A 27,924-nucleotide genomic window follows, 5' to 3' on the forward strand; every position below is an offset into this window, starting at 1 on the left:
AGGGGGCTTATAAGAAAGATGTTTTTTATTGGGCCAGTTGGGATAGGACAAGGTGCAGTGGTTTTAATCAAAAAGAGGGTAGGTTCAGAGGGTGGTAAAACCCTGACACAGCTTCCCCAGACAGGTGCTGGACACCCCATTCCTGGTAGCATTCAAGGTCAGGTTGGACAGAGCTTGGACCAACCTGATCTGTTTGATGCTGTCCCTGCAGGGAGGTTGGACTAAAGGACCTTTAAAGGTCCTTTCCAACCCAAACCATTCTGTGATTGCTCTATACACCAGAATCTCTGTATACCACTTCACACTCTCAAATCCTAGATTCCCGATGCACTCAACATTTCCATGGAAGTAATAAGAAATAAAAAGTAAGATAGCCTACACTATTTTAAGTAAGATAGTGTACACTATCAGTACAGTAAGATAGCCTACACTATCAGAAGACTGATGTAGCAGGTTTGCATTGGCTGATAATAGTTATATAGCAATAGCAAATCTAAGGCAAAACGATATAACCAGAAAAGGTAGGGTTTTTCCCCTCTATTGGTTAATATAGAAAAATACCAACCAATAATGATTGTGTCTAATGAGGGGAGAGGAAGGACGGCTTAAAATTTTGAGGAAGCAGCAGTACTTTGGGTAAGACATTGAACTGGAACAGACCTGGGAGCTGCCACTGTTTCTAGATCTGCACTTCTGAGGCTCAGGTTCTCAGCCACACCAACGTCCCTACGAACGTTCCCTTGCCTACGGGATAAATCCTAACTCGTCAGTAGCAAATTTCCTCTGGAGATCTCTTCCAGGCAGGCTCAAACCTGTAAGAGTTGTCCTGACAGCACACGAGCCCCGATGTAAACGAGTGGTAAAACACTGCCAGAATGTCAAACAACCCACTGCTCGCGGCGGAAGGGGCCATGTGGAGCGAACCGCTGTGGCAGCCACCTGTGATTTCCCTGTCACACCGTATTCCTGCCAACAGCTCCTGCCGTACATTTAACCTCCTCAGCCCGGCCCCCCTAAACCCCGGGCTTCCCTCTTGGCGCAATCACGGCTAAAGCCCCCTCCCAGATCCCGGTAAGACCCAGCCCCGGTAAGACCCTGCCCCGGTAAGACCCTGCCCCTCATCGCTGGCAGCCGCTGCCGCAGCCGTGGCTCCTCATTGACATTCGCCGCCCGCGCCTCGCCCGCCGCCGCTCCGCGCCCCGCGGCGGGGCCGCCGCCTCCCCCGCCCTGCCGCAGCCAGGGACCCTTCCCGGGGAGGCCGGGCCGGCGGAGCCCCGCCCGCCGCCGGGCCAGCAGCAGCGGCAGCGGCAGCAGCGGGCGGCGGAGGGTGCCCGGCAGCAGCAGCAGCGACAGCAGCAGCAGCAGCAGCAGCGCCGCCGCCCGCTCCGCAGCGCAAGGGGAGGTGAGCGGCAGCGGGAAGCGGCGCCCGGCTCCTGCTCGCCGGGGCGGGGGCTGCGCGGTTCGCTTCGCTTCGCTTCGGCTCGGCGGCACCAGCTCCGGAGCCAGAGGGATGGGGCTCCTCTTGTGAGACGCGTTCGCTCCTCGGTTTGCCTTCTTGCTCTTGTTTCACGAGAGGTGATCCGAAGTGGCGGCAGCCTGGTGGCCAGCGCTGATAGTTTAAGGAGCGTTGCGTTGTAGCTGTCCTTCTGCGGCGAACTGGGCTCGGTTATATGTGAATAAGCAGTTTCAGGGGTAGGTACGTCGTGAAAATAGCGTGTGGATTATTGCCACTCTCTTCGAATGGGTGGGAGCTGCCAGGGAAGGTGACATTAGTATCTATCATTCCGTGAAAAGCATCATATCTCGGGTAGAAGGCAGGATTTTTTTGGTTTTCTTTTGTTTTCCAGGCAGGAACGACCAGGTGCTTGTCGCGACCAGTTAGCAGAGATGTGTATTGGTAATATTCAGCCAAAGGCACGAGACTGCTCCATATCAAAATGAACTGGGAGCCTGTGGCTTGCATGTTATATTTAAAGTAGAGCACTGCATCCTTTCTTAAAGATGTCTAGAAGTGTAACCACAGAAAAAGCCTGTTGTTGTAGTAGTGATAGGCAGTTTACTAGACATAGCCTTCATATATTTATCTCATATAGTAGGAGGGGCCAGACGACTGTTTCAGTAAAATGTTTTAAAGCACAGATTGCAGAGACGGTTGTAACAGAGATAAAACAACTATGGATAAGTAATTAAGGATTGAACAGACTTATATGGGAAAAATGGGGAAGGAAATTGAACTGTGCTATGAATAAATGGCCATGCTTGTGCAGCAGTACTACAAAATATCTACTGTATCAGAGAAAATTCACCTCTCTTAACTGCAGAAAGCAGTCAGGCATTGAAGGTCTGTGGAGGGAGGGAGTCCTTTATATGGAGATGCTGCTGTGGAAAAAGCCGCTAATTAAAGCACGTAGGATCGGTTCATCTTTATCCTATTGACAATTTAATGTTTAAAAATGACCCTTTGACTGCCTGGGAAGGTAAATCAGCAATGAGAACATGCTTTTGATGAATGAGGGTGGCATTTTACACCTGGCCTTTATTTTGGAGGGGGGACGAGGGGAGAGGGGAAAGTGTGCTAATCAGTAGATTAAGGAATGCAATTGAAAAGAAAAAGAAAATTTAAGTAAACATTTTCTATGAATGCTTTGCAGCACTATCCCTGGAAGGCAGATGCAACTGTTCAAATCTATATTAAGTTCATCAGAGTGAGCTCTGATGTTTGCAGAATGATTTTAACCAGATAATTTGCAGGGATAGATAATAGTATAGTAACAGTGACACTGTGTCTGAAGATATTCTAGAGACTTAACTAGACCTAAAACTGTACATGCAAGCAATTGGCTGTTGTCTGCTCTGCTGTTGTCCCAGAGTGACCTATTCCCTTCTCGTTTATGCCAGACTTACTGTAAGTCAGAATCATAAAGTAATATTTCATGCAGATGCAGTGAAATTATTCTGCTAAATTTCTTACCAGCTATTCTGATTGTGGTGGACCATGCTAATCAACTGTGTGAACACCAGTTACTCCTTTTTAAAAAATGTGTTATTTCTGAGGATTTGAAAACTGCAGAAATACCTTTAATCCTATTAGAACTGATGGAATTTGCCCTACCCTTGTAAACTGATGTTCTCTAGACTAATGCCAGGTGTAGAATAGTTTGCACTTTTGTCTTTCCACTGGAGAGATTAAAGAAAGAGGGAGGCCAATTACAGGTGTTACAATGGTAGAGATGCAATTATGTGATTGCACCCAAGATCTGCAGTTACAACAGCAGAATAAAACAAAACATAAGGTTATTATTGGCAAAATCTTTTATTTCTGTTAAAAAAATGGATGTTTCAATATACTGCTGACATATCTGCAATATTGTGCATACATTAAAGAAATTTTATGTGTTGTCACTGCCTCTAAAAGTTTGAAAACACTGGGCAATCTTTCCTCTCCTGGCAACGGCGGGCAATATTCCTAAGTGCTTGTGCTGTAGCATCTCCTCTGGTGCTGCCTTCCACTGGAGGGCTTGCCAGGGCTGAGTTTTGGCTTAGCAGATAAGCTGAATCAGCACAGATTACATTTCTTCACAGCCTGCAGCTCCCCCAAAGCAAGAGTTCAGCTAAGCTGAACCTCTCGGTGGCCATGCCACAGATCTTGGCTGGACCAATGAAAACCAACTCATGCTCCAGTCTAGGTCATTGTATCATAGGTAGACCAGAAGTTTTGGCCATGCTATAAATTGGATTATTCCATTGCCAGGTAAATAGGAGCAATTGGTTGAATAAATTCTATTGTATGTGTTTGCAAATTATTTATTCTTGTCAGAGTTAGTGGATATGTGTAGTAAACTTTCCCTGACTGGTTCCGTGACATCCTTGCTTGAGCAAAATATGAACAGGTATGCCTGGCTGTGCTTACTAAAATACTAAATTAATTAATAAGCAACCTATGATTTTTTACGAATAAGTACTAAGTTTTTGCATCCAAAGCTCAGCTGTGTTGTGGAGCACAACTAAAGACAATATGGTGTCTATGACAGATCTTCTTTAAGTAATAGGGAGCAATTTTATGACTGTGATACTGAAGATATTGAAAGCTTAAAATCAGTAGAAATTAAAGTGAACTAAAAATCTTGTTATTCCCTGAATTATTTCAAGGAAACCATTAGGCACAGTTACTGTGGGGTAACTACAAGGGACTCATCTGGAGCCATGCCCTGGCCACAGTAAATATACAAAACAGGAAGAATGAAAATCTCTGTTAAGTTTTTAACTTAACATCCACAAAGAGAAAGCTTCTTTGTCAACTCTCTTGTCTGACTGAAGACTGAGTTATTCTTCAAAAGAAACAGGAGTGAGCCCAGGTTATAACTTTGGATCTGCTTGGTAGTCTGTTATAAATAAAGCTTTTCAGACTTTGAGTTTAAGATACTAGGACTCAGAATGGTGAGGTTAGAGGTGTTACCAATAGATCATTAGTAACAGGAGTGTGGTAACTGTTGAAATAAGGAGTGATGGGTGTAGGAAAAAATGACCTATCTCTTGCTCCTGGCTGATGGAGGAAATGAATTATGCAGAGCACTTAGCCATCTCTTTGGGCAAGAACATGATACATCTCTTCTTGGTACTGAGTAATCCTTGCCACTGATGATGATATATGTAATCCACAGGTAAAACACTCATTGTGATCTTTGGTTTGCTGATAGCATTCTCTGAAAGATGTGTATGAGCTGGCATGCTTGCCTGTTTTCCTTTGAAAAGCTCTCTGGAGCTGAGTAAGGGTCCAACTTGTTAGTTATTATGGCAGTGAATTCTCTATGCTTTCTCTTCATTCTTCTGCATCAGAAAAACAGGTTTTATTCAGTGTGATGGGAGGCTGAGGGAAAGATTTGCTAAAAATTGCCTTGGCAGTCACCATTTGGGAGCATGATATAAAGGGGAGACATAAAAGTAATTTTACAAGTGGCTAATGCATTAAATGCTGAAAGTAGGACTACTGATCTTGCTGCAGGCAGCAGTGACCACTGGAGCTTTTCTCCTAAGAGAAGAATAAAAGAAACAGCATGATTCTTAGAGTAAGAAGCATCTTTAATATCTGGGTACATTTTCAAAGTCATTTTTGCATCAGTTTGTTCCATTTGTGAAATGTGGAGAACTCAACTGAGATCTTTGTACCACTGTTCAGGATCAACTTTGTAATTTGGCCAGGTCAGTAACATGCTATGGTGAACCTGTTTTAAAAAAAGAGTTAAGTAAATTTGGGAACAGGGCTCTGTTTACAGGGTCGTAGAACTGCTGAGGTTGCAGGAACCTCTGGATGTTGTGTAGCCAACCCTTTGCTCAAAACATCTAGAGCGGGGTGCACAGGACAGTGTGCAGCTGAGTTTTCACTGTCTCTAGTCTCTGGGGTTGGAGACTCCAGTGCCTCTCTGGGTCACCTGCATGTGTGTTGGACCAATCTCACACTGAGTTTTCTTCTGTTTAAATGCAGTTGCTTATGTTTTCAGTTGTGTCTGTTGCATCTTGTTCTTTCAGTGAGCCCCTGAGAAGAGCTTGGCTTCCTCTTCTTTGCTGTCCCTTCTTTGTCACGTGGGCATTCTCCTTGTCTATGGTCACCTTGTCCACTGAGAGTCCCAGGTCTTGCTCAGTAAATCCATTTTGCTAGCCAGTTGCCCTCTAACCTCTGCTAGCACAAAAGGAGAGGGAGGGCTAAACAGAAAGGTGGGAAGAAGAGAAAATGACAAAGGGAAAAGAGTAGGAGACCTGATGGGAGGTGGGTGGGGTGTGCAGAGGAATGCAGGCATCTGGAGACATTATGCTGTTTGCAGCAGGCTGGTTTACCTCAGCCCCATTATAGTGCTGTTGAGGGAAGACCACATGTCAACCCACAAGTGCTTTTATGCCTGGTAATTGAAGCAGGATTTAATGCATCCTGTCATTGTAAACAATGACATTAGTATGAATCAACAAGGATGTGTGAGTTTTTCCTCTGAGGTTGGTACATACGCTTCCAGGGCAGCCAGTCTTTGCAATGGCATAAATTCAGGCAGTTTTGGTGTGATTTAATAAAAGGTTTGGCTGGGCAGCTCACTTTGCCTTATTAAGCTTATTAAGGCAGGCTTTTCCAGGAATGGCCTTTCAGTAAAACGTCATGATTCCTAAAGGAACAACAATAGTTTTATGACAAGTCACTAGTATGATACGTTAGTTATGGAAGACGTGGGTGAGAGAAGCCTTCTGTGGTCACTTAGAGGATCACTGGCATTCATATTTTAATCTAGTGGTAGTGCTCTAGAGTAGATGGTGCAGGACTACATTTAAGAGTCCTTTATGGTGGTTGTAAAATGGAGGTTGTGCGATGAGGTTGATTCTGGTGTTTCATAACACTTGTACATTGGAGCATAGAATTCCTTGGTGTTTGGAAATCACAAAGACTCCAACCACTTGGAGTCTTTCCTAGCTCAGAAGTAGTTGCTGCTTGTCCTTATCATTAGCCCATGCCCACATCCACTGTAAATAGGTCACTCAAAGTCAATGGAGCAGTATCTGTCCACCACTTGTACTTTGGTTTTTTTCTTCCAGAAGATGAAAAGTCACCCAAGAAACAAAAAATATGATTTTCCTTTTCAAAGTCACCAGAAGTGTGATCCATGGTAAGGTGTTAGAACAATGCCATCAAAATTCTCTTTACTTTCATCCAGGCACATGCCAAGGCCTGTGTCTCAGATGTCCCTTTTCTTAACCTGCTGCCTCTCTGCCAAGTCGAGTTGTCCTAGTCCATGTTTCAGTGAAGATCCTCTTCGAAGCACCCACCATTCAAGAGACAGCAGCCACTCACCTCTGTCTGAACCCTGCTTGCTTCAGGACTCCTTGCTGTTACAGGGAAATAGAGATTGATCACAATAAATATGCTGGCTGCCTTTCCTGACCTACAGGCCCTGGTCCATCCAACAAGCCTGAGATGGCAGGAGGGTTTCATGTACTAAGACCAGATTTACTTATTTGAAGTAAAGTATAAGGTATAAGTATAAAGTACAAGTCATTGTATTTGACATTATGTTGGAATTGTATTCTGAAAGAGTAACACAGTATTATGCCAAAATCCCAGCACAAGCATGCTGCAGAAATTGTAATATATAGTGGAATTGCAATGCAAGCTCTTCCTCATGCCAGTCTCTGCATGCTCCACTGTCATGAAGGTGGATTTCTTCTAATTAGAGAGGTCCAAAATCAGAGGTTGAATACAAATAACGCCTTCAAATGTTCAGATAACCTGTGTAGTGTGGCATTTTCAGGTTTTTTTCCTAGCAGTTTGCATTGTGGTGCTTAATTTGCAAGAGTGTGTGTTGTATTTTTTCCCTACATTAGGTCATGACTGTCATTTTATTCAGTACTTCAGAAGGACAAACCTTTTACTTCATAGAAACCAAGTCCTGAAACTTGTTGGGAGTAAAATGTTGTGTAATGTTGTTATTTCTCTGAGATTGAAAATCAAGGATTCTCAGATAATTGTGTGTGACCTTTCAGATCCGAGATCTGTCTGCATCAAGGCAGAGGCACAGATACCTTAAAATATGTGCCAGGATCAAGGCTTTTTCTGGCTCTATCAGGAGTTTCAGGTTTGAATAAAAATCAAACCAGATATAACATGTGCCATCAGTGTGTGGCATGCAGGGATGGGGTGGCTGTGTGTGCCACCCTTCATGGTGACGATTTACATCAGGATGTAAGGCTACAAGTGGTTCATATAGTATAAAGTGTCACCACTTAGGATTTTTAGACATTCTGACTGAAGTGAATTAATTTTCAATTTTCCATCATAAAAAGGGAGGGAGAGAGCAGCCTACAGAGGATATGCATACTGCAAACCCCATATACGTGAAGCTATACTAACCTTTGAAATACTCATGAACAATTTCTGTGGAGAGCAGGGATGGCTTTTAAGCAGCAGGAGCCAAAATGTGGAAAGCAGCAAATATGCATCCCATTTTCTGTGCCATGATGCTGGAGCCAGGGGTGTCTGGTGAAATCTCATAATGAAACAGTTGTTTGAGCAGTTGAATACAGCCCAGCAAAGCAGCTCTTGAACTAACATGGGCTGCCTGTCTGCCAGTAAACAGATAATTACCCTCTGCTGTTTAATTGAACTTCCATGAAAACTGCAACATGTTTTTTGCAAAATCTACCATGAAAATGTGTCCTGCTTGTGGATCCTGCATATGGGGATCAAGATGCTGGGGAGGGGTGTCAGGTACAGAGGTAATGCTCTATATGCTGAACACAGTGCAGTGGGGAGTCAAGCATATATAAGTGACTCCCTCATAGCTTTCACAGAGGAAAAGAGTATAAGCAGAGAACCTGTTGCTTGGTTTTCAGAAGTCCTTCTGGTTCAGATGACCAAATTTAGATACCTGGAAGGCACTGCAGCTCTGGATACATTTGAGGAATCTACTGTTCCATCTGAGGAATTTACTGAGTAGATTCCTCAGTAGGAGGAGGAGTAGTTAAAAAAAAATCTTTGACTGAATTTTCCTGCTGTCCCACTAATTCATTTTGTTCCTAAAAACCATTGAAAAGTGGCCAGGGTCACTTTTTGGGAAGGTTTTTTGTTTTTTATTACCTTGATTGCTGAGTATAAATCTTGGCCAGTCTGTCAACCTCCAGTTTCTCAGATTAGTAGCATTCTTATTCTGAAACTAGTATTTAAATTGAATTTAGTCTCTTTCCACAAGAATCAAGAGTCAACCTTTAACAGATAAATTAACAAAGAAATTGATGATTCAGAGATACAAATCGTGTCATGTTTTTTTTGTTAAGTGTTTGAATTTCTTAACATTAGGAGCATGTTGGGAAATCTGTAGGATATACACATATGGAATGTGACAGTCTGGAAAGTCTGAGTCTGCAAAGAAATCCTAGAGTCTTCTACTTATACACCTAAAAATCAATAACCTACAGAAACAATGTGGTCTGTAATCCATTACACTGAAAGCTCTGGAGAGCAATAGGAGCCACATGGCACAGAGCCATATGTATTTAAATTGAATGCCTTATAAAATGAGATGAATAAACATCTTGGAATAATACACCCACTTCTGTAAATTTACAGGTTGCACCAGCTGGCAGATTAAAAAATAAGAAAGGAAGAAGCTGGAAGAGATTTGATCACCAGGAAGGTCTGAACCAATGGACTGTGTGGATATAGATATGTTTGAAGGCATCTGCTCTTCCCCTTACAAGGTAAGGCACAAATGGATTTTTCTGCTGCTTTGTGTCTCTTCAGTGCAGTGCAGCTCCCTTTTGTGGCACTGCCCAAGATGGTAGTGGATGTGCTCTCCAAAGCTTGTTCAGCCTAGTGTCTGACTGCTAATAACTGTGGCCAGTTATTAGTGACGTAAGTGGATGATATGCAGACCCAAAAAAGCCTAAAACTTCAAAAGCCAATGATAAATTTGGATCCTTGGGGCCTGTAAAATTCCAAGTTTTATTATACGAAGTACCTGCTCAGATAGCTCTACAGGTTGTCTATTTTTAGCATGTGCTAATAGAAGACCTTCCTGCTCACCTAAGGCATCTTTTTATGTGCTTATTAATTGCTGTAGATTGAAGTAGATTTGAAACCTGTACGTAGTTTAGCAGCTAATCAGGAGAAAAGATCTCTAAACTAAATGCCATAACATGTCTCTGACTGGAGATGCAAGTTTTGCTGTTTTCTTTGTACAGTTTTCATTTTTCACTTTCAGGATTGGTATATGGTTTGTTTACAAAACCTGCTTGATTTTCCTTTTTTTTTTTTCCTCTACCAGTAAAATTATTTACTTACTGGTCTAAACTGAAGGTGGTGGAGAGCTTGATAGATTTGCTGGGCATCTTTTGCCTGATGCCCAGATATAATCTCACTTACTCTGAATGTTTCCTTTACTGAGTTATTTTCAGGGAAGGTACAAAACACAGAATTTCAAAAAGCTACTTGAAGCTGGTAGAAACACTTGAGAAACACATTAACTGAACTTGTTTCAAAGTAAAATTTCTCATTTTCGAGATTATGTAGTTCTGTGTGTCTGAGGAGTGGCTATGTGGGACTTCGTATTTTAACAATTTGGATCAAGACAAGTTTGCTACAAAGCAAACACAAAACCATACCAGCTCTGTGTTACTCAAGAGCTCAAATCAAGCAGCTGAGCAGTTGGAAAAAGAGGCATCTGGGCTTAGCTGGTCTCTACTTTAACCCAGAGCAGCTGAAGAGAGGACTTTCAGCTCAAGTCAGTGCAACTCTTAATTTCTCCATTTTCCCCAGCCAGTGTTGAGTGATAAGGGAACAATCCTGTGCAGTGCTCTGCCATTTCTTCTATTCTGTATGGAAATATGAGCACCAGTGTTATCAGTCTGCCATTTCCACAAGTGTGAGATAACCAGTCTCCTTCTTTTGTGGAAGAACTAAATTGAAGAGATCCTTAGGTGGGGACTGTAACAGACTGTGGCACTGCATCCTGTAGATATATAGTGGGGGGGCTCCCTTGCATGCTGAAATAACAGGAATGACATGTGTAAAGTATTCAGAAAATGCAAAGATAAGCAATAGGCAGATACAACTTAAAAGGAAAAACACATTCAAACACTTGAGCACTTGGGACATTCCAGTAATTTTCCACAACTCTTGTTAGGAAGGAATGCACATGGATCATAAAAAACTGTAGGATCTGTTCTAGATAACAGGCATTTCTCTAGAGAGTTTTATTTCGTCTACCAGGTGGTTGTGTAACCCCTGGTGTCCACACTCAAATGCCCCAGTGGAATCTGTTTTGCCCCCAGTTGTTGCCAGCTCCCACAAGTACAAATGCCTGCTGGTCTGTGCTTTCCTGTTTGAACACCTTTACACCAGGTGTGTGCAGGGGGATGGGGAGTGGCAGCTTTGGTTCTGCCTGTGAGAAGGGACAATGCCATTTCCTGTGCCACCTTGCCTGCTGTAATCATGTCCTTCTCTGGATCAGAGCTTCCTGAGTTTGTGTTTCTTGGCACAGCAGGGAGCCCAGCCTTGGACAGGGCCTCTGGCTGTTGCGTGGCAAGTAATCCTTCCAAATAGGATTTGCATTCTTGCAGCAGCCCTTCTGGGGATAGAGGCTGAATGCATGGAGGCAAATTGTGCTTACACAGACATAGCTCAAGCCCAGCCATTCAGAACACCAGTCAATGACAGAGTTGCACACAAATTGAGTATCTGAGTATCTGAGGAGAACTTGTACTAGTGGCTAAGAAAAATGTACCAGGTCAGAGTATTCTGCAGTGTCTTAGTTAACTGGATTTATTGGTGCTGCTTCACAGCAGAAATGTTGTTAGAGCCCCAGAGTTGCTTTGTTACTTTTCATTTGCCAAAGGCTGTCATCCCTGCAGTGCTGCTGTGTGAAAATGTGAGCTTGCAACTCAGCTACCTCTGTGAACCATCTTGGTCTTCACCTAAAACTTCATTGATCTTTCAGTGCTGTGCATGCCCTGCTTTAAAGCACCTGAGATGATCTACTACATCTATACTCTTGGTATTGGTATGGTATATATAGTACAGTTTATATAATATATGTTGTATAGTGATTCTTGATGGTAGCCTGCAGCTGTTGGATAGAAAAAATAATTGGATGTAATACTGGCTTAAATCAAAGCCAGACTTTGAATTCCTAAGCTTTTAAATTGTGATTTGTTTGTGGGGATTATTCTTGATAACCCTTTGGCCATGTTTATCCAGTTTTGGCTGAGAAATGATTGAGAAACCAGATAAAGCTTAGGAAGTGAAGGAAAAAATGACCTTCTAGTTTATACCCAACACAAATACTCCAATATTACAAGAAGCTAGGTGAGTTTCAGCTAATATTCATGTCATGAAAATGAAGGCCTGCAAACCTCTGAAAATCATAGATTAGAAAAGTTAAAAATTGAATAAACATTTTCTTCAGCTCATCCAAATATTTTGTAGCTCTAGTTTTGTTGTGGGTTTTTTGTTTGTTTGTTTATTTCCTCTGTAGAACATAAGGACATGTTTTTTCTCCATATTGAAGCACTGATAATTTTTAATTGAAACATTTGTTTTTAAACTAAGGTTAGCTGAATCAAAATGAGTTCACTTTGCTAGGAGTTTGCAGTCCAGCAGAAGACTTCCTTATACTTCAATTTAAAAAAAATATTTTGCTAATGACTTAGTCCTGTCTTCCTCCTTTCTGGTGCACTGAATTTTATGTACCTATTATTCACTTTTCTAGCCTTGATGAGACCTCAGTTGTTTTTCGTACTGTGTTGGGTCCCACATAAAGAGAAAATGCATCTTTCTGCAAAGAATATATGATCAAAGAGGCAAGAAAGACTGGATGGGTATGACCCAGGAGCATAGGGACAGTGAGACATTTTTCATCAGCATAGTAAGCAGTGCCTTCCGGAACCTGCAGGCAGCCATTTACATACACAACTCGGTAGCCTTGAGGTGATAGTGTTTTAAGGTGGTAGAGAATCAAAGCCTTTCATCCATGCAAGTGGGGAAGGATCTGAAGAACTGCACATCGTGTCACTGTAGTACTCCATCTATGCTGTTTTGATTTGAATAAGAGCAATTTGATTTAAATCAGCTTGGAAATGGGAGCAGGTTCTTGGCAGTGGGGGGAAGCCTTTTCCTTTTGGAAGTGAATGTGACATACATCTTGCCTGTCCTGCTGTGTAATTTGTCCTGACATTTGCTGGCACAGTAAGTTCTTACTAACTGCAGTGACATTTGCCCCGTGTGACATAATTCGGAACACTTTTTCATAATACTTCCACTTGAACTGAAAGCAGCCAAACTGTCTTTTCTAATTTCAGCTCTCTTGATCCCTTGTCCCCAGTGATAAATTCTGCCTTGCAATGTTTCCCAGTGCTGCCTGAAGTAAAAAGATGAGATAGCAGCTAGCAACACCAGGTTTTTCCCCTGTTGCTACTCTAAAGCATGCTAGAAGTCACTGATCCTTTATGAGCCAAATCCTGAAGGAGTTAGCTTCACAAGTCAGCCCTCCCAAAGCAGACATTAAGATACAGAAGTAACAACAGAGTCACCTAATGATCAGGTGTGTTTGTTCTTGCCTCTAATACTATTAATACTGGTCACTAGTCACAGAATATTATATTCAAAACCCATCAAAAGGAAAAAAGGAAAAAAGGCACAGTTTACAGTCTAAACACGCAAAAAGAATTTTTTTTGTTTTGATGGGGAATTGTTTCAACTTTGATTTCAATTTGTTTCTAAAAGAAAAGTATTCCGTATTCTTTAGTAAAGAATATCGAAACACTTGTTGCTACTTATTCATGTATTCAAGCTGCGTGTGAGATGCAACATTTATTTCTTGGTGATTAGGTGGAAAGTAAAGTTGTTTTGATAGCATTTTGTTCATGTTGGTGACACTGAAAATACATAATTCACTCCAGGTTGTGATCTGGCCCTGACAAGTTTGATTACTATTTCTATCACTAATAAGTGACAGTGTATCTTTTGGGGTGGTAGGAGACAGTAGGGATGAAAAGTCTTTTGGGTGCAGTTAAATGTTGTCAAGTGTGGTGGGGAATTCACCATTAACTGGAGGATGTTTGGGATTATGATCTCTTGTTCAGTATCTGGTATGGAAAATAAACTGGTATACTGTGTAAAATCAGACTGTGAAATCTGATAAAAAAGATGAACTTGCTGTGAGACTAATCTAAGAGGGTCCATCAGTACTGGCAGAAAGAAAGGAGCAGGAGCCTGGCTGTGCAGGATGTCATAGTGCTCCCTCTGGTTTCTCACCAAACATAGAAACAAAGGGAGACGTTTAGGTATTTACTTATATAGCCTCCGGTTCCTCACAATCCATAATGAGCCATAGTTTTGAGGACAACCTTGTATCAGCTCTGTGGGGTGGGGAAATGCCCTTATCCCACCCCTCCATACAGATGGCCACTGAGATTAGCCCAGGATGATCATGCAAAGCAGAGAACTAAATTCCACTTCTACAAATAAGCACCAGACCTGGCTATACTTTTACATGCATGGGCTGATTTTTCTGCAGAATGAGTGGGCCATGCCATACCTGTCCTCAGATTAAGGATCAGTCTGTTAAATTTCAGCTGTGCATTTCTAGGTCAGATATAAAGTGAGTAAAAATGTCACACTTCAACTCTTCGCTCTTCAGGAAGAGAACTGAAAATAGTAAATGGAGAACAGAGAGCTACAGAAATTCAAGAGACTCAGTTTTCAAGAAGCAGGACACACTGAACTTCTAAACTCTAATCTGTCTGCAAAGGTGAAATTGCAGCTGAGATAGCATCACTTTGTGCTAAAGAGGTCCCTATAAATTAAGATCCTCATGCAGGAAATTAAGTCAGTATAGAAAATCCATACAGAGTGACCTGTGTATTTGTTTTTGTATCTGGGCTATTAATTGCATGTTAGATTACTTGAAGGAAAATTTTAATACTCTATTTGTGATTTAACCTTTTCTTTTTTGTTTCTGTTTTCCTCTTGTTTTTTATTCTTCCTTACATGTGTGTCATGATTGCTTAGATTTAGTTAGATGTTAAACTGCTTAAAAACAAGCCTTTGCAAAAGCAAAGTAACATTCTTTTTCAAAACCTGTCTTTTGGCACTTAGCATGCCAACAGCAGTGCTAAGAAGTCAAGGGAATGCCTGCAAGCAGGAAGGGAGAAGCACTTGAAGTGAAATTTCACATCTGAAAGCCAGCATCCTCTTTTGCAACTATTGGGGATGTTTATGGGTGTGAAAAGCTTGCTGACTGCCGAGTTGTCAAATCAAAGTGCTTAAAAAGTTGGGAAAGATTTTGACTTCTATATGTTCTGTAAAATCCTATTTTCATGCATTTCAGTGTGGGATTCAAAGTTAAACTGTTGGCTTCTTTCTAAATGTGTGCAGACATGGGAAACTGATAGATATGATGCACTATGTCAGAAAAAGCCACAGTGGTGGTTTTTTGCTAGAAAGTGAGATGAAAGATGATCCGAACATGGTCTTAGCTGCAGGATCTGATTGGGTTTTTGTTTGGTTTTTTTTCTGCATGGCTTTAGCTAATTTCCTAATTATCTACTTTAAATATTTCCTTTGGTTGAATGGAGTAATAGCTTGACTTTGGGAATGAAATGAGGAGGTAGAAATATATGTGCAGTTGCTGAAGCTCCAGATTGTTAAAAATGCAGACTGCTGGTATTATACAACTTTGGTCTCATTTGAACAACATGAGCAGCAGGCAGCATTGTCTAGGCATCCTAGTGAACTACCAAATAAGTATTTAATTCCCTAAATCCTCTATTGTGGTTGTCTTTTGTATGCATCAATGTCGCAACTCATGTTCTCTTTTATAGCTATTCAAGGAAAAGGTTGGTCCTTTTTTTAAAGTTATATTCTTTGTCCTAGTCCTTTTTTTTTGGAATATTCTGAAGAATTGTATTTCTTGCTCATTTAGCTGCATCCAGTGCTGACTTTCCTTGCTCAGCTTAGTCATATTTTGCAGATAGGATATATTGTCTATAAACTTCAGGTAGTTCAGCTGCTCTGTCTTTTATGCTGAATATTTTTTAATTTTCCACACCATTGTCCAGAAGAGACTTTCAAAGCTAAGAATGACATCAGAGAGTCACCTTGTTCTGTTCTTTCTGATTTGGTGTTGTTAGCTGCTCGTGCCTTATCTTATGGTAAAGTCAGCTCCAAAAATGGTTCATGTAAAGTCTTATTCTCAGAGCTTTTCTTTAAATTGAAAGATGTTTTACTTATCACTATAAAGATACTAATTTGCAATTGTTTCTTTCTCTTTTGAAATGTCATCTTCATGCCCTTGAGTACAGTCTCTCTTAACATGATGTCTTAGGCAGACAGTGTTTATTTTATTTCCTCATTCTATCACACAACTTAATAGCTTTCGGAATGGAAGCTGTCAGGTACCAATTGGCAGGAACCACCATACTTTAATTTTGTACTTTCTTTGGCAATTTAATGATACTGTATTTTTCAGTTTTCTGTTTCTCAATAGTAGTCTGCATCTTTCTTCATCTTTCATTAAGGCAAGGCATCATTTATGACTTTTTCCCTTTTGGAGGATGTGACATCTTTCTTCCTTCCCCTTAGGCTGTTGAAATTCTTCTTTGATCTTCTTGCACCTTTCCAGGTTAATTTTAGTTGTCTGCTTATGGGTGATCAATCTGTTTTTATCCAGCTTTACACTAAGTAGAATCTTCTTTGTGTTTCCCTCCTGGGACTGTCTCATCCCTTGAACTTTTGCTCAAGGGAAAAGTAGAAATATTCTGCTTCTCGAACACAAAAATACCAAACACATTTTCATGCTAGTAGGTAGCTTTTCTTATGTCTTACTTAGGTAATACACAAAATGCATATCAAAGAGATTTACATGGTGTCTCTTAATCTAATGGTAGCTTGCTGTAGTCCTGGACTAAACTTGCTAGGCATGGCTAAAATAATTTCTGTCTTTTGCAGCACCAATTTTATGTGTATATGTATATGAAACCTGTGCTTTGTGCTCTTCACACACTTGTTTAAAACTTCCCAGGGAATTTCAGCTGGGTATCTGCCGAGTTTCCAGTCTTGTTCCATACAGAATCTTTTCTAATTTAATGTTGCCAGTCTCATGATTCAGTTTGCTGAACACCTGACTTCCAGGTTTGGAAGAATGAAGGAAACCTGGAACTTGTTAAAAAATTTTTGGCAAGAAGTGGAGGTGGTAATTTTCAACAACACGGCCAGAAATAGGTTGAGAAAACTTAATGCCTGGTTTCTTTCTGATGTGACTGGTATAATGTATTTTAAAGTAAGCTCAGAAATAAAAGACCAAAATTCATATGCTGGACACATGGCAGATCAGAGCAAAGCAGTCCTAATGAAATAGCAGTCCTTTCTCTCTTCACATTAGCAGCTGCTGGGACAGAAGTGCTGTGATTTTCTCCTGCACAGGTAGAAAAGGCACAAAAAAGTGATGTAAGGGAAATATTCCGTAAAAATTTCCCTAGAGTGTTTGCTTTCAAGTATGAAAACTGTCTAGGCTGATCAGTAGATCAGTTCAGGCATAGAAGAAGCCATTCTGCAGATCTTTCCCTGCAAAACTGCAGAAAATTTCTAACTACCTCAGATATTGGAGGCACCAGCTCATCTAAGGTGTGCATCTGTTTCAGTGAAGCAAAAAAGAAATAATTGGCTCCTTTCCCAAATGTGTGTTTAGTTTCTAAGCACCATAGGGTACAGAGTACCAGCAGAACTCCCTAAGAATTAGGTTTGGATAGCTGGCTGCCAGCAGTGACTTCTTAAAAGGAAAGGTGATTTTAGATATCAGCAACTAATAGTAGAAAACCAGTTTAGCACTCAGTGTGATAGCACAGCCGCGGAAGTTTGGTGCCGAGGCGGGAGCTGGGGAGAGACAGTTGGGGAAGGCGTTGAGGGGGCGGGAAGATAATTTTCACACTCTGCACAAGTAACATAAGCTCTGTGTTTAATCTAATATCCTGAAATCTGACATGGATAGCTATCCTCAGGGGATATTCACAGACTAATTGTTAGTTCTTCTTTGAGGAGAGGAGAACTCACTGAAACATTGCAGGAAGGGTAGCTGTGAAAATTTTTCCACACATTTTTTTTCAGTGCTTCTTATCTCCAGTTTAACCCTTTGTCTTACTGAATTGCCTTCATTACCCCGTCTGATGTAGAATACTCGTGGATTATGACAGACCCATTGCAACAATGGGATCATTCACTATTTTTCTTCAAACTTCCAGTAATATTGTTCAGTGGCTGTGCACACAACCTTGCAGTGATGCAGTGACCTAGCCTCAGGCTTTCCCAGTGTTTTGTGTGCAATTATTTAACTTTACAATACCCTTCTGAGGCAGCATTTGACCTGTGTTAGGCAGTGCTTGTGAGTAGTTATATTGTAATTATTTTAACTGTTTATGAGTGGAAGTATGGTGTTGGGTGAAATCATGGAAGGTTGCCCCATCACATATCATATATCCTCCTCCCAAGGTCTTAATACTATGATGACAGGAATGACAAAAATAGAAGCTGAGTCTCAGCTCCTGGGAGAGTGATTTCATCATTGGACCTTCTGTGTATTTGCTTTATCCCACCTTCTTTCTACCTTTGTTTCAAAGAAGTAGCTTTACTCTAAATAAAATTTTAAATTAAGTGAGTTGCAATAATACATCTCTTCCACAGGAGTTTGCATTGTCTTTCTTTTTAAGTTAGATGTACTAGGAATTATACTGAACTCCTTGCTGTGTAGTCAATACTGCATGAAAATTGAAACATTCAAGCACCTTTTTGGAATGGAATGCCCTTACTGATGTTGCAAGGCAATTAAGTTCTGTTAGTTTTGTTTCTTGAAAATCAACCAAAACACAACACCATTTTTTTTCTCCTCATCCCTGTGTCACAACCCTCAGTTTTTTGTGTAGATGTTAAAAGCTAAGATTCCCATTCTTTAGAGAGCCTGCACAACTTCTCTCTGCTATAGTTTGGATTATCATGTGAGGTATAATCAGGTTTTTTTATACCACATAATAATTTTTGCATTCTAAATGCAGCAAAACTTGCAAAACATGATCACCAAAGGACTGTTAAAGCTGATTTCTTATCACTGGAGCTTACAAGCTGTAGCTGACAGCTGGGAATACATGTAACTAGGTAAAGGTCAGAAGTAATCCACCTCTTTGCATTCTGGCACTGCAGACCCATTCTAAATACAGTAACTGGCTGCAGGGGTGGGTTCTGTTCAGATCTCCCTCCTGGCATACACAATGTGATGAGAAAAGGAGCTAATAAAGGCTTAGTTTTTTGTTTTGAGAGTGCTTGCCCAATTCAGTTTACTAAGGACCAGGCTGCCCAGTGCTTTGCTTTAACATCACCATCATCCAGAATAACATATTGACTGCTCCAGAATAATACACTGAGCACAAATCCTGGTCAGGAACAGTAAAAGTAGCTGATACCATAATGCTGCATGGGAAGGGCAGCAGCTGTTACAGCTGTATTCTTTAAATTTATTTTTAAGTTGTATTTTAGTTTTGGTTTTGTTTGATTTGGAGGGGTGATTTTTTAAATTTTGGTTTGGTTTGCTTTTTTAACTTGATATTGGAGATGTCACCTCAAGGGAATCCATAGGGCATTTTCTCATTTATGCAGCATTTTCTGCATATTATGCAGAATTTTCTCATTTTATGCAGCAAGTCCCTGCTTAGTATGAGGCAATCTCTAGAATTTATGCCTGTATCTTGGCTGCAGATTACAGACTACATCATGCATATGTTTGGAAAAGTGCAGGAGTTCTCTTACTGAAGTTAAAAGTAAACTTTCTGTTAACTAAATGGTTCAAATTAGTTATGGTGGTTTTGTGCAGTTGTTTTCCATGATTTGGACAGGACCAATCACAGGAGAATGATGAAGGTTTAACAGCAAGAAAATAGGGTTAATTAGGAACTGTGGGGTGCTGTAATGACCCTAGAGATTGCTGAAGTAGGCATGGCTTTTGTTGAACATGAGACTGCTTTCTTGTCTCCCAAACAGTTACACCCCAAAATGTGGATAAAGCTGTTGTAAAATGTGCTTCTCCAGAAGGTGTCATTCATTGAGAGAAAGAAGCTTACTAATTTTTTTTCTGTTTTGGAACTATTTGAATAAACATAAATCAGTTACTCTTTCTCCCACTGACTTGTGAATCAAGGTGAGGGATTTTGATCCTGTGCTATTAATGATCATAGTTTTAACTGCAATGTGTTTATGCAGTGCTTTTAGTTGGACTCCTCTCAGAGTTTATTTTTGTTACTTAATGTACTACAGTACTGCTTAGTACATTTGAAAATTATATTTTACTCAAACTCAGAATTTCTTCTGTCATTTTGCAGTAAAACAATGTTATGTTGCCATGTTTTTATAATCTTCTGAAGAACACCATCACTTGATTCCAATATAATTTCTGTTTATTTAAAAGGCTGACACATTATAGTTTACTTCAGATCAGAAAAATTAATGAACATTCCAGGAACATCAGGGATGAATAATGAGTATTAGTTAGTCATCGCCACACCTTTTCTCTTTACTCCTTTTCCTTCATAAAAAGGAAAAATTCAACTATTAATATTTTTTATTCTTCTTTTTTCAGTGAAGATATAATTCAAAATGCATTAATAGCTAACTGCAGAGTGCCATGGAAGTCTAATAAGATAACAAATTACCTTAAAAACTAGGCAACTTTCTGTACTTATTCTTGATTCTGGACCATGTACTTTCAAGGCTATGTACTTAAGCCATTGTCCTCTCAGATAATCTCTCCCAGTTATTAAAGCAGGTCACTGTCTGGTATGAACAGGAGCATAGACTCAGGTTTCAAAATAATTTATCTATTCTGATCTGTGAAATGAAATACCAGTAGTTTAATGTATTTTCTAAAATTAATAATTACAATGTATTTATACTATCTTTCAATTCACATAATTCAACAGCAGATGATAAAAAAAGAGAATAGATAACTTGATTTGTTGCTGTGCCAAAGCAGGATTGTCCTGGTGTCGTATTTTCCATTGCATTGCTCAGTTCACTTTTTGGTAACTTCAAGGACAGATTGCCCCTAATTTCCTCCTCCTGTCTAGGTAAGGTTGAGGTTCTTAAATGAGTTTTGTTAAGAGGCTCATTCTTTGTTGCAGTCAGAAGTTCATCAATGTAAAATGACATTTGCTGAGGTGAATCCATGTGTTTGTGTAATAATGAAGCAGTTTATAAACCTTAGTGACTGGATGGTGCAACTGGAAGAGAAAGCATGTGACCCCTTGACTTCTAAGGGTCTGAAAAGGTAGAAATGTTGCTTCTTGAAGGTCTCCTCAGGTGGTTTATTAAGTGGTTGGTTTATGGACTCTGCACTGAACATTGAGCTTTGTATTCCAACCTCTTGGGAAAATTCAGTGGCAAGTAGGTTTCGTGGTTAGCCAGGAAAAGTGAATTCAGTCCCTCATCATGGAAGTGATTGTATTTCTTAAGCAGAATTACTAACCTTCTTGTAATCTAGAGAGAGAGGCTGATTTGTAATATGAGTCTTTTCCCATTTTGTAACTCTATGTGAAAGAATTGGCAGTCCCTCCGACTCATATAAAGTCACCTTAATCCAGGTAAAAGTTTTTTTCTCCTCTCTTCTTTACTGCAGCCCACCAACTAAACCTTTAGTAGTATTTAAAAGATTACTTCAAAAATGTTTCCTTTACTTTTTGCAAAATTACACTCAATCTCTTCCAGAAATAATTTTCATTGTGAAAGTGCTTCAAGTGAGCCCTTTCTTCAAGCAGAAAGTTTTTGCACTCTCTTATTTAATAGAGGAAAACATTGAAGAAATTACAAAACTTGAACCCGTGTGGCTTGTGTTGTCTCTTAAACCAGCTACCATAAGTGATGACTGAAGGATGTACAGTCCAGCATTTATCTTGCTTGATTAGCAGATCCATCAACTGAATTTTGTTCTTCCTGACACTGAGGAAGTGAAGCTGCTTGCCTGGCCTTCTCAATTCTGTCCAGCTAATTATCTCTGTAGGATTAAATGCAAACAAACCAAAAAAGGCAAGCATGCAAAAAGCATGGTTTATGCTTGGTTTTGAAAAGAGACTTTAGATACTCATTCCCATTTGTTCTCATTGTTAAGGAATTGGGCTGACAAAAGCACTTTGCTCATGAAATAAGAGGAATGGAAGGAGAGGGCAAGGCAACATTAATTGGACTGAGGGATGTGCATGTGGCTTGGCAAATTGAGCAAGTGGAGGAGGTAGGGTCAGGCCTCCCGACTTCACAGCTGATAGACTGATGTTCTCAGTTTAACTGATTTACTCTGCGACACAGAGTACCTTGGCTCTTCAGTACGCCCAGATTCTGCAGATTATTTTGTAAAATGCTTTGGGAAATTTGAATGAGAAGATTTATAGCTAGATAGGTACAGATGTAGAAATAAACACAGTTATGCATCTTAGCCTACTGCAGTCACAGAGCACAGCATTACTGCCACCAGAGGAAAGGACTGAAGGAAATCCTCCGGAAGCCATTAAGTGATTCCTTGAATCTTTTCATGCATGTACTGGATGTTGCTTTTTTCTAGCAACAAATGTGGAGTGATATGCAACTTAGTGCATGGATAGAGGCAGAAGTGTGGGGATAAAGGATCATCTGTTGAGGTTTTTTAATTCTTTTGTAACTTAACTTGTCATTAGAACCAAAATTTGTTATTTCTCTCCTCTAGAGCCCTAGAGTGTTAAGGTACTGGCATTTAAAATGAAAGAATTTCAATACCCGAGAATTATATCCTGAGGAGAAATAAAAAGGCTTTTTCAAACATGCTTTTCTTGAAAACAGGGTACTGGGTAGATAGCTCCCTGGTCAGCTTCAGGATGCCAATTTTTACATGACTACAGCAACTCTTCTCTGAACACTTGTTTCTCCTATGGCTCATCAATTCCATTTGCAAATCACTCCGTTTTTAAACCATTAAACTGGTTAACACATTTTAAGACTCAGTCCTAAAAACTATTTAAAGCAGTAGTGATCTGCCAAAAATAACACCAACCTGTTCTTCTACAGCACTGTAGGATTCATTCCCCTTGCTTTGTATCTTCCATGTATTTTTCCTTTAGATCCATCTTTCTTCAGTTTCTGCTGTCCTTGTGGCAGTGGTATTTAGATGGAGTAGAAAGCAAGAAGGGAGAGCTCCCTGAAAGCATTTTTGCTACACCACTGTGAGAGAAGCCTATTGGTGTGTGTCAGCAGGGACACAGGTGAGAGGTAACAGGTGGCATGAAAGGAAATGTAAGAAGCCGTGAAGGTACAAGGGAACAGCATTTGTCAAAGAAAGATAAGTAATGTCAAAGCAATGTGCAGGGAAGGGAGACAGCTGGGGACCTAAGGCAAAGGTGGTCAGAGCTTGAAAGTGGACAAATACCATTCTTCCCAGACAGAGCCTTTTGTGGGATGTGGCCCATGGTGACCTGCTGACTACTGGGGAAAAAGCTTTGGCCTCTTCACACTGAGCTAAAAGATCCTGGCTTTTTAGATCAAAAGACAAACAGACCTCTCAAGTACTTTAGTTCATGTTTCTTCTTGAAAGTGTCCTGTGCCATTAGTACTTGGGTACAAACGGAAAGAGGGGAAATGTAGGTTCAATATTAGGAAGAAATTCTTTACTGTGAGGGTGGTGAGACTCTGGAAAAGGTTGCCTGGGAAGTTGTGGATGCCCCAGCCTTGGCATTGTTCAAGGACAGGTTAGATAAGGCTGTGACCTACCTGGGAGATGTCCCTGCCTATTTTGGGACTAGATATCTTTAAGGTCCCTTCCAATCCCTTAACATTCGGTGATTCTACAATTAAGTCATGCAGTAAGAGAAAAAGCTGCAGGGCTGCAGCTGTTTATTTTGCCTAACCCGTATGGCTGCATCACCCTTAATGTGGCCAGCGTGCCCAGTGTCACTCAGGCCCTGGGCACAGCTAGATACATTCAGCTCAGCTCTATATAATCAAACATGTTTTAGTTTACAGGTGATAGCTACCTGTAAACTGCTTGCTTGGTGTCGTTATCTGTAGATTGTTAACTCTCAAAGTGTGTCTGGAGTTGTCAAATCCAGGACAGTGACCCTCTGAGTGATCTAACAGCATTGGTGATTGATTTCCAGCAGCCAGAGGGCCATAGGTTGGCTTTCTCTGAAGGATATAGAAGGGGATGGAAAGCTGACATTATACTGATAATGGCAGGTCAGAGATAGGCAGTGAGGATGCACAATGAATCACATTGATCTTGACATTCTTTACAGCCCAAAGTGTTTTGGGTTGACTTTACTCCACCTTAAGGAACGGAGCGAATATTTTGAACAAGTTTTGCTTTTGAATGTCGGAAGTTTGTTTGAGCCTGAGGAGATTGGTTGGAAAAATGAACAGGGACAGATTGCAAGTCTTCTTCCACAGAACTGCTTCAGTACTCTCTGCATAAAGAGAACAAGATTATTGGGACTGTATTGTCGAAAGCGAAGGGAAGCCAACCCACCTTGTCGTTGATCAGCATTGACTTCGATTTATTGATCAAACTTTATATAACAGTGTTAATTAACTTCATGCATATTGCAAAATCCAAGCTCATGATAGGTTAACAGAGAAAACTCTAACCCCTCCTTTTGTTTTACAATACCTATGATTTGTTTATTGAAAACAGGACCAGCGTTCTCACTGTGATATGAAAAGTTCCCAAAACCTCCATATCCATTCCCAGAGTAGCTATCTTTTCCCAGAGAGCCCAAGGACAGAGTGTTTTGCCTGTTATGGGAAAACTGTCTGAGAATCTTATTGTTTATAAAGTGTTGCTTGAGAGAGCCTAATTATTTATAGAATCAAGCCTGGGAATTGCTTTACAACTACCTTTTACTTTACCCTCAACTGTATACCTTCAGGGCCTATTTCTTTAAGCCATGCTAGAACCAGACTCTCCACACTGTATTCCATGAGGACCAGCTATGAAACAAGGCTAAAAAGAGGCACTTTTCTGTTGATTGCACAAGGAATTACACTTGCCAATGCCATTATGTGGATGTCATCCTAATGCCCATTTGCAGCAATGCTGTAAGCAAACTTGTACCATGGTTTATTTCTAACTAATTAAAGTCTTATTTAGGAATAAGTTATCTGTACACCAGAATAATTTATTTATTTATTTATCTAAAATCACAGAGGCAGGCACTTCATACTGAGGCCTGCCACCTCTGTAATGCAACTTATTATCCCTAAAATGATCTGGGGTTGCTTCTCTCTGAATTCAAGCATCTGTGACGTTAATGTTACTGCATTTTATAATTGGTACTTGATAGTTTAAGTGGATAATCAGCTAAGACATAAATGCAGCTTACCAGGAAACAATTGAGAATTTAGGATAATAAGACTGATTAGACACTGTGTTATGCCAGTCTCATGCTAAGATAATTTTACTGAGTTGAAGTTGTACAAATAATGTTGTAAGATGCACAGTGGTCAGGCAGGTCCCCTTCACATATGCTTAACTGCCTGTCTTTGACCTGACACTGTCTGAAAGGTAGTACGCTCTTGTTAGTGAATAAGATTATATGCTTCTCAAGTCTAGGATCATAGACATTGCTTTCCTGTGATCTTTGCTACTTCTTTCACAGAGGAGTTTGAAAAACAGTTAATAGCATCTCAAAGCAGTCATAATTTCAAATACCTTTGTCCTGTTATCTAGGCTCTTTATTTTAGATTAAAATATAAAGGCAGAAGTGTCTTCTCTGGCATTACATAAGCCTGGTGGCTTCCAGCATTCATTGGGAATGCTTGTGTGCTGCTGAAGCATGTGTTAATGCTCTGAGGAGGAGGGAACTGAGGGCATTTTTCTGGTGGACGAGCAGAAAACTGGCAGCACATAATTTGTACAGGCTCTTAAATCAGCAGCAGAAGGAGCCACAAGCTCCCCTTGAGCTGTTAGGTAGAGGTGAACAAAGAAAGCTTTATGTTACCTTTGCTACAAGGCTTCATGAGAACCAGTTTAGTCTATGTCACAAAAGATACCAGCCTTATTGTCGGGGTATCAAAGGAAGGTGACACAGCCTGGTGTGGAAGATGTTGCTGGATATAGTAGCACAGGAAGGAGACCATTATTTGTAGCACAGGAAGGAGACCACTCACTCTTTTGTCCCAAGGGCTCATTCTGGCCTGATTCCCATGGTCTAGGGATGGAAAGCAAATGGAGAGAGTTCAGGGATGATAATTACAAGTTGGTTTTTTCCTAGAGTGTGCTTCTCTGACACCAGGAAGTACTTCTGCTAAGAAGATTGATGTGTCAGTATCTTGTGCTGCTCTGGGACTTGCATAACCTGAATCATTTGGATCTGTTTCTCAAATTCCTCTGTACTTATTAGGCTCATGAAATCCATACACTCTGATGAGCATTAAATGCTATCTCCAAAAGTGCTGGCTAATCCCCAAGTGCCTGTTCAGCATGCCCTTGACAACTTCAGTGTCACAGGAGCAGCAGCTGGAACTGTGTGCTCAGTGGCCGTGTGATGGTTGGTTGGGGTGTGTTAGGCATATGCTGTGTGTTCAGGGCTATTAAAAGGATTAATTTACATGAGCCATGCCACTGTACTGAAGCTAGTGGTCTTCAGTCTGTGCCCATTACTATGTCATGCTTAAGCACAACAAACAATTCATCTTATTCCCAGTTAACTTTTCCCCTCCAAAAATTCGCCAAGGGGAGAAGAAACTCCATGAAAATAACAGGACAGCTTTCATGGCTGGTTGTAAGACAAAGAATGAATTTCCCTAGCTTTCCTGTTCTAGACTCAGTCTGGCTCAAGCCAGCTGCCCAGTGTGTCTGGTTCATAGATGTGAGTGAGCCACAGTAGTGAGGAAAGACACTGGGATGTGTGGGTGGGGAGCTTTTCTGAGATTATTAAGGTAGAGTGGAAAGAAAATTACTGTTTAGGAAACAGGCTGCCAGTGAAATGATTCCTTTTTTAAGCAATTTGATAGAAAGACTGCTTTTTGAGCTAATAGTCCCAGATTTCTTTAGTTACTGACTGTATATTGGGTTATTCTTTCAGATCTTTGTAACAAGTTTTTTTTTTTTTCCATAATGGCACTTTTTTATTTCCTTTACAATAAGGGTTATTTCACTGTCTTCCGAGCATAGGAAGCTTCACTTTTTTTTCTTTCTTTGATGTTAATAGATTTACTTTGTTATTCTTAGGCTGAGAATTTTTTAATTATTACTTTGTTTGTAGAAGTATGGCAAAAGTCCTGAGAACTGTTATCCAAAAGGAACTGGCCCCTATTTGAATTTTTGCTTTGATGCCAAAGGAATTTCTGTGAAGGAAGGGAAAACTCTGGTCTCTTTGTCACTGAGAACATATCTGAATTGATTTCAGTAGAGTCTGGTAAAATTGGTGTCAACCTTAACCACTGGAAAAAGACACTTTGCATTATTGTCTTACTTCTTAATAACAGTAAAGTACCATTTCCATCAAGGTTAGACAGTTCTGAAGTGTGCTGATAAATATCTGATGGCAACTGTGCCAGTGGATCAGCATGGCTCTGAGTCAAGAAGACTGAGATTCTGATTTCTGTTCAATTTTTTAGGTACCAACTGTCCACTGGCCTGTCCTTCTATCCAGCTCCTATTGCCAAGCTATACATTCACTTTCTAATAGACAACTTTTTCCTTTTCCCCCTCATGTTTCTGGCATGCCTATTTGTTTATGCACATATTTATTCACTTATTGTGCATCCAGCAAGATAAATCTGTATGAAGAGCTGACTGTAATTCAGCTGTGTCGTCACAGCAGATTTTTACAAGGAGAACTGGAAAATCCCACTATGACAGTCACAGCCCAGCTGCACATCTTAAAACTTATTGCAGCTCTAAACAAGAAAATGGTACAATTTAAATAATTAAGTGGATCTCAAATGTTTTTATTGCAACCAAACAAATAGACACACAATGAACATGGCCCTGCCACTGTTGACTGACATAAAACATTAGGGAATGTCATATTTCATGGTGCAGTTAAACACCCAACAGCCCTATCTCAGCATGGATGTCACATTTATATTGTAAGAGTGCTGTATGATGGCCATGATTTTTATTGATGACCCTTGCTACCCATAGAAAATGTTTTCTTGCAAGTGTGTTATCAAACTGACATCACCCCTCTTCCTTCCTATTCCACATCCACAGCAACTTTCCACAGCAGATGGATTCAGGTGTTTGACCTTTTTAGCTGCTTTAACAAAACACGTTACTCATAGGCTAAAACTGCAATATGAAGTTATAACATTTCTTACGGTTCCCCTCACAAAAATGTATGTGGCACAGAACTTTATGGGAAGGAAATGTTTTACCCAAATCTTATGTAGCAAGA

At 40.4% G+C, this 27,924-nt stretch overlaps 1 protein-coding gene across 2 annotated transcripts in view; it reads left to right on the top strand.

Annotated features, from left to right (window-relative positions):
- Window positions 1–1,440: 1,440 nt before the first annotated feature.
- Window positions 1,441–27,924, top strand: part of TMEM108 (transmembrane protein 108) — a 162,068-nt gene continuing 135,584 nt past the window's right edge. For both annotated transcript variants that reach the window (XM_058031870.1, XM_058031888.1), the window contains exons 1-2: window positions 1,441–1,692; window positions 9,101–9,231. The gene's annotated coding sequence lies outside the window, so the exon portion shown is untranslated. The remainder of the gene's footprint in view (window positions 1,693–9,100; window positions 9,232–27,924) is intronic.

Source organism: Melospiza georgiana, chromosome 1 (assembly GCF_028018845.1).
Source record: "Melospiza georgiana isolate bMelGeo1 chromosome 1, bMelGeo1.pri, whole genome shotgun sequence".
NCBI lineage: Eukaryota > Metazoa > Chordata > Aves > Passeriformes > Passerellidae > Melospiza > Melospiza georgiana.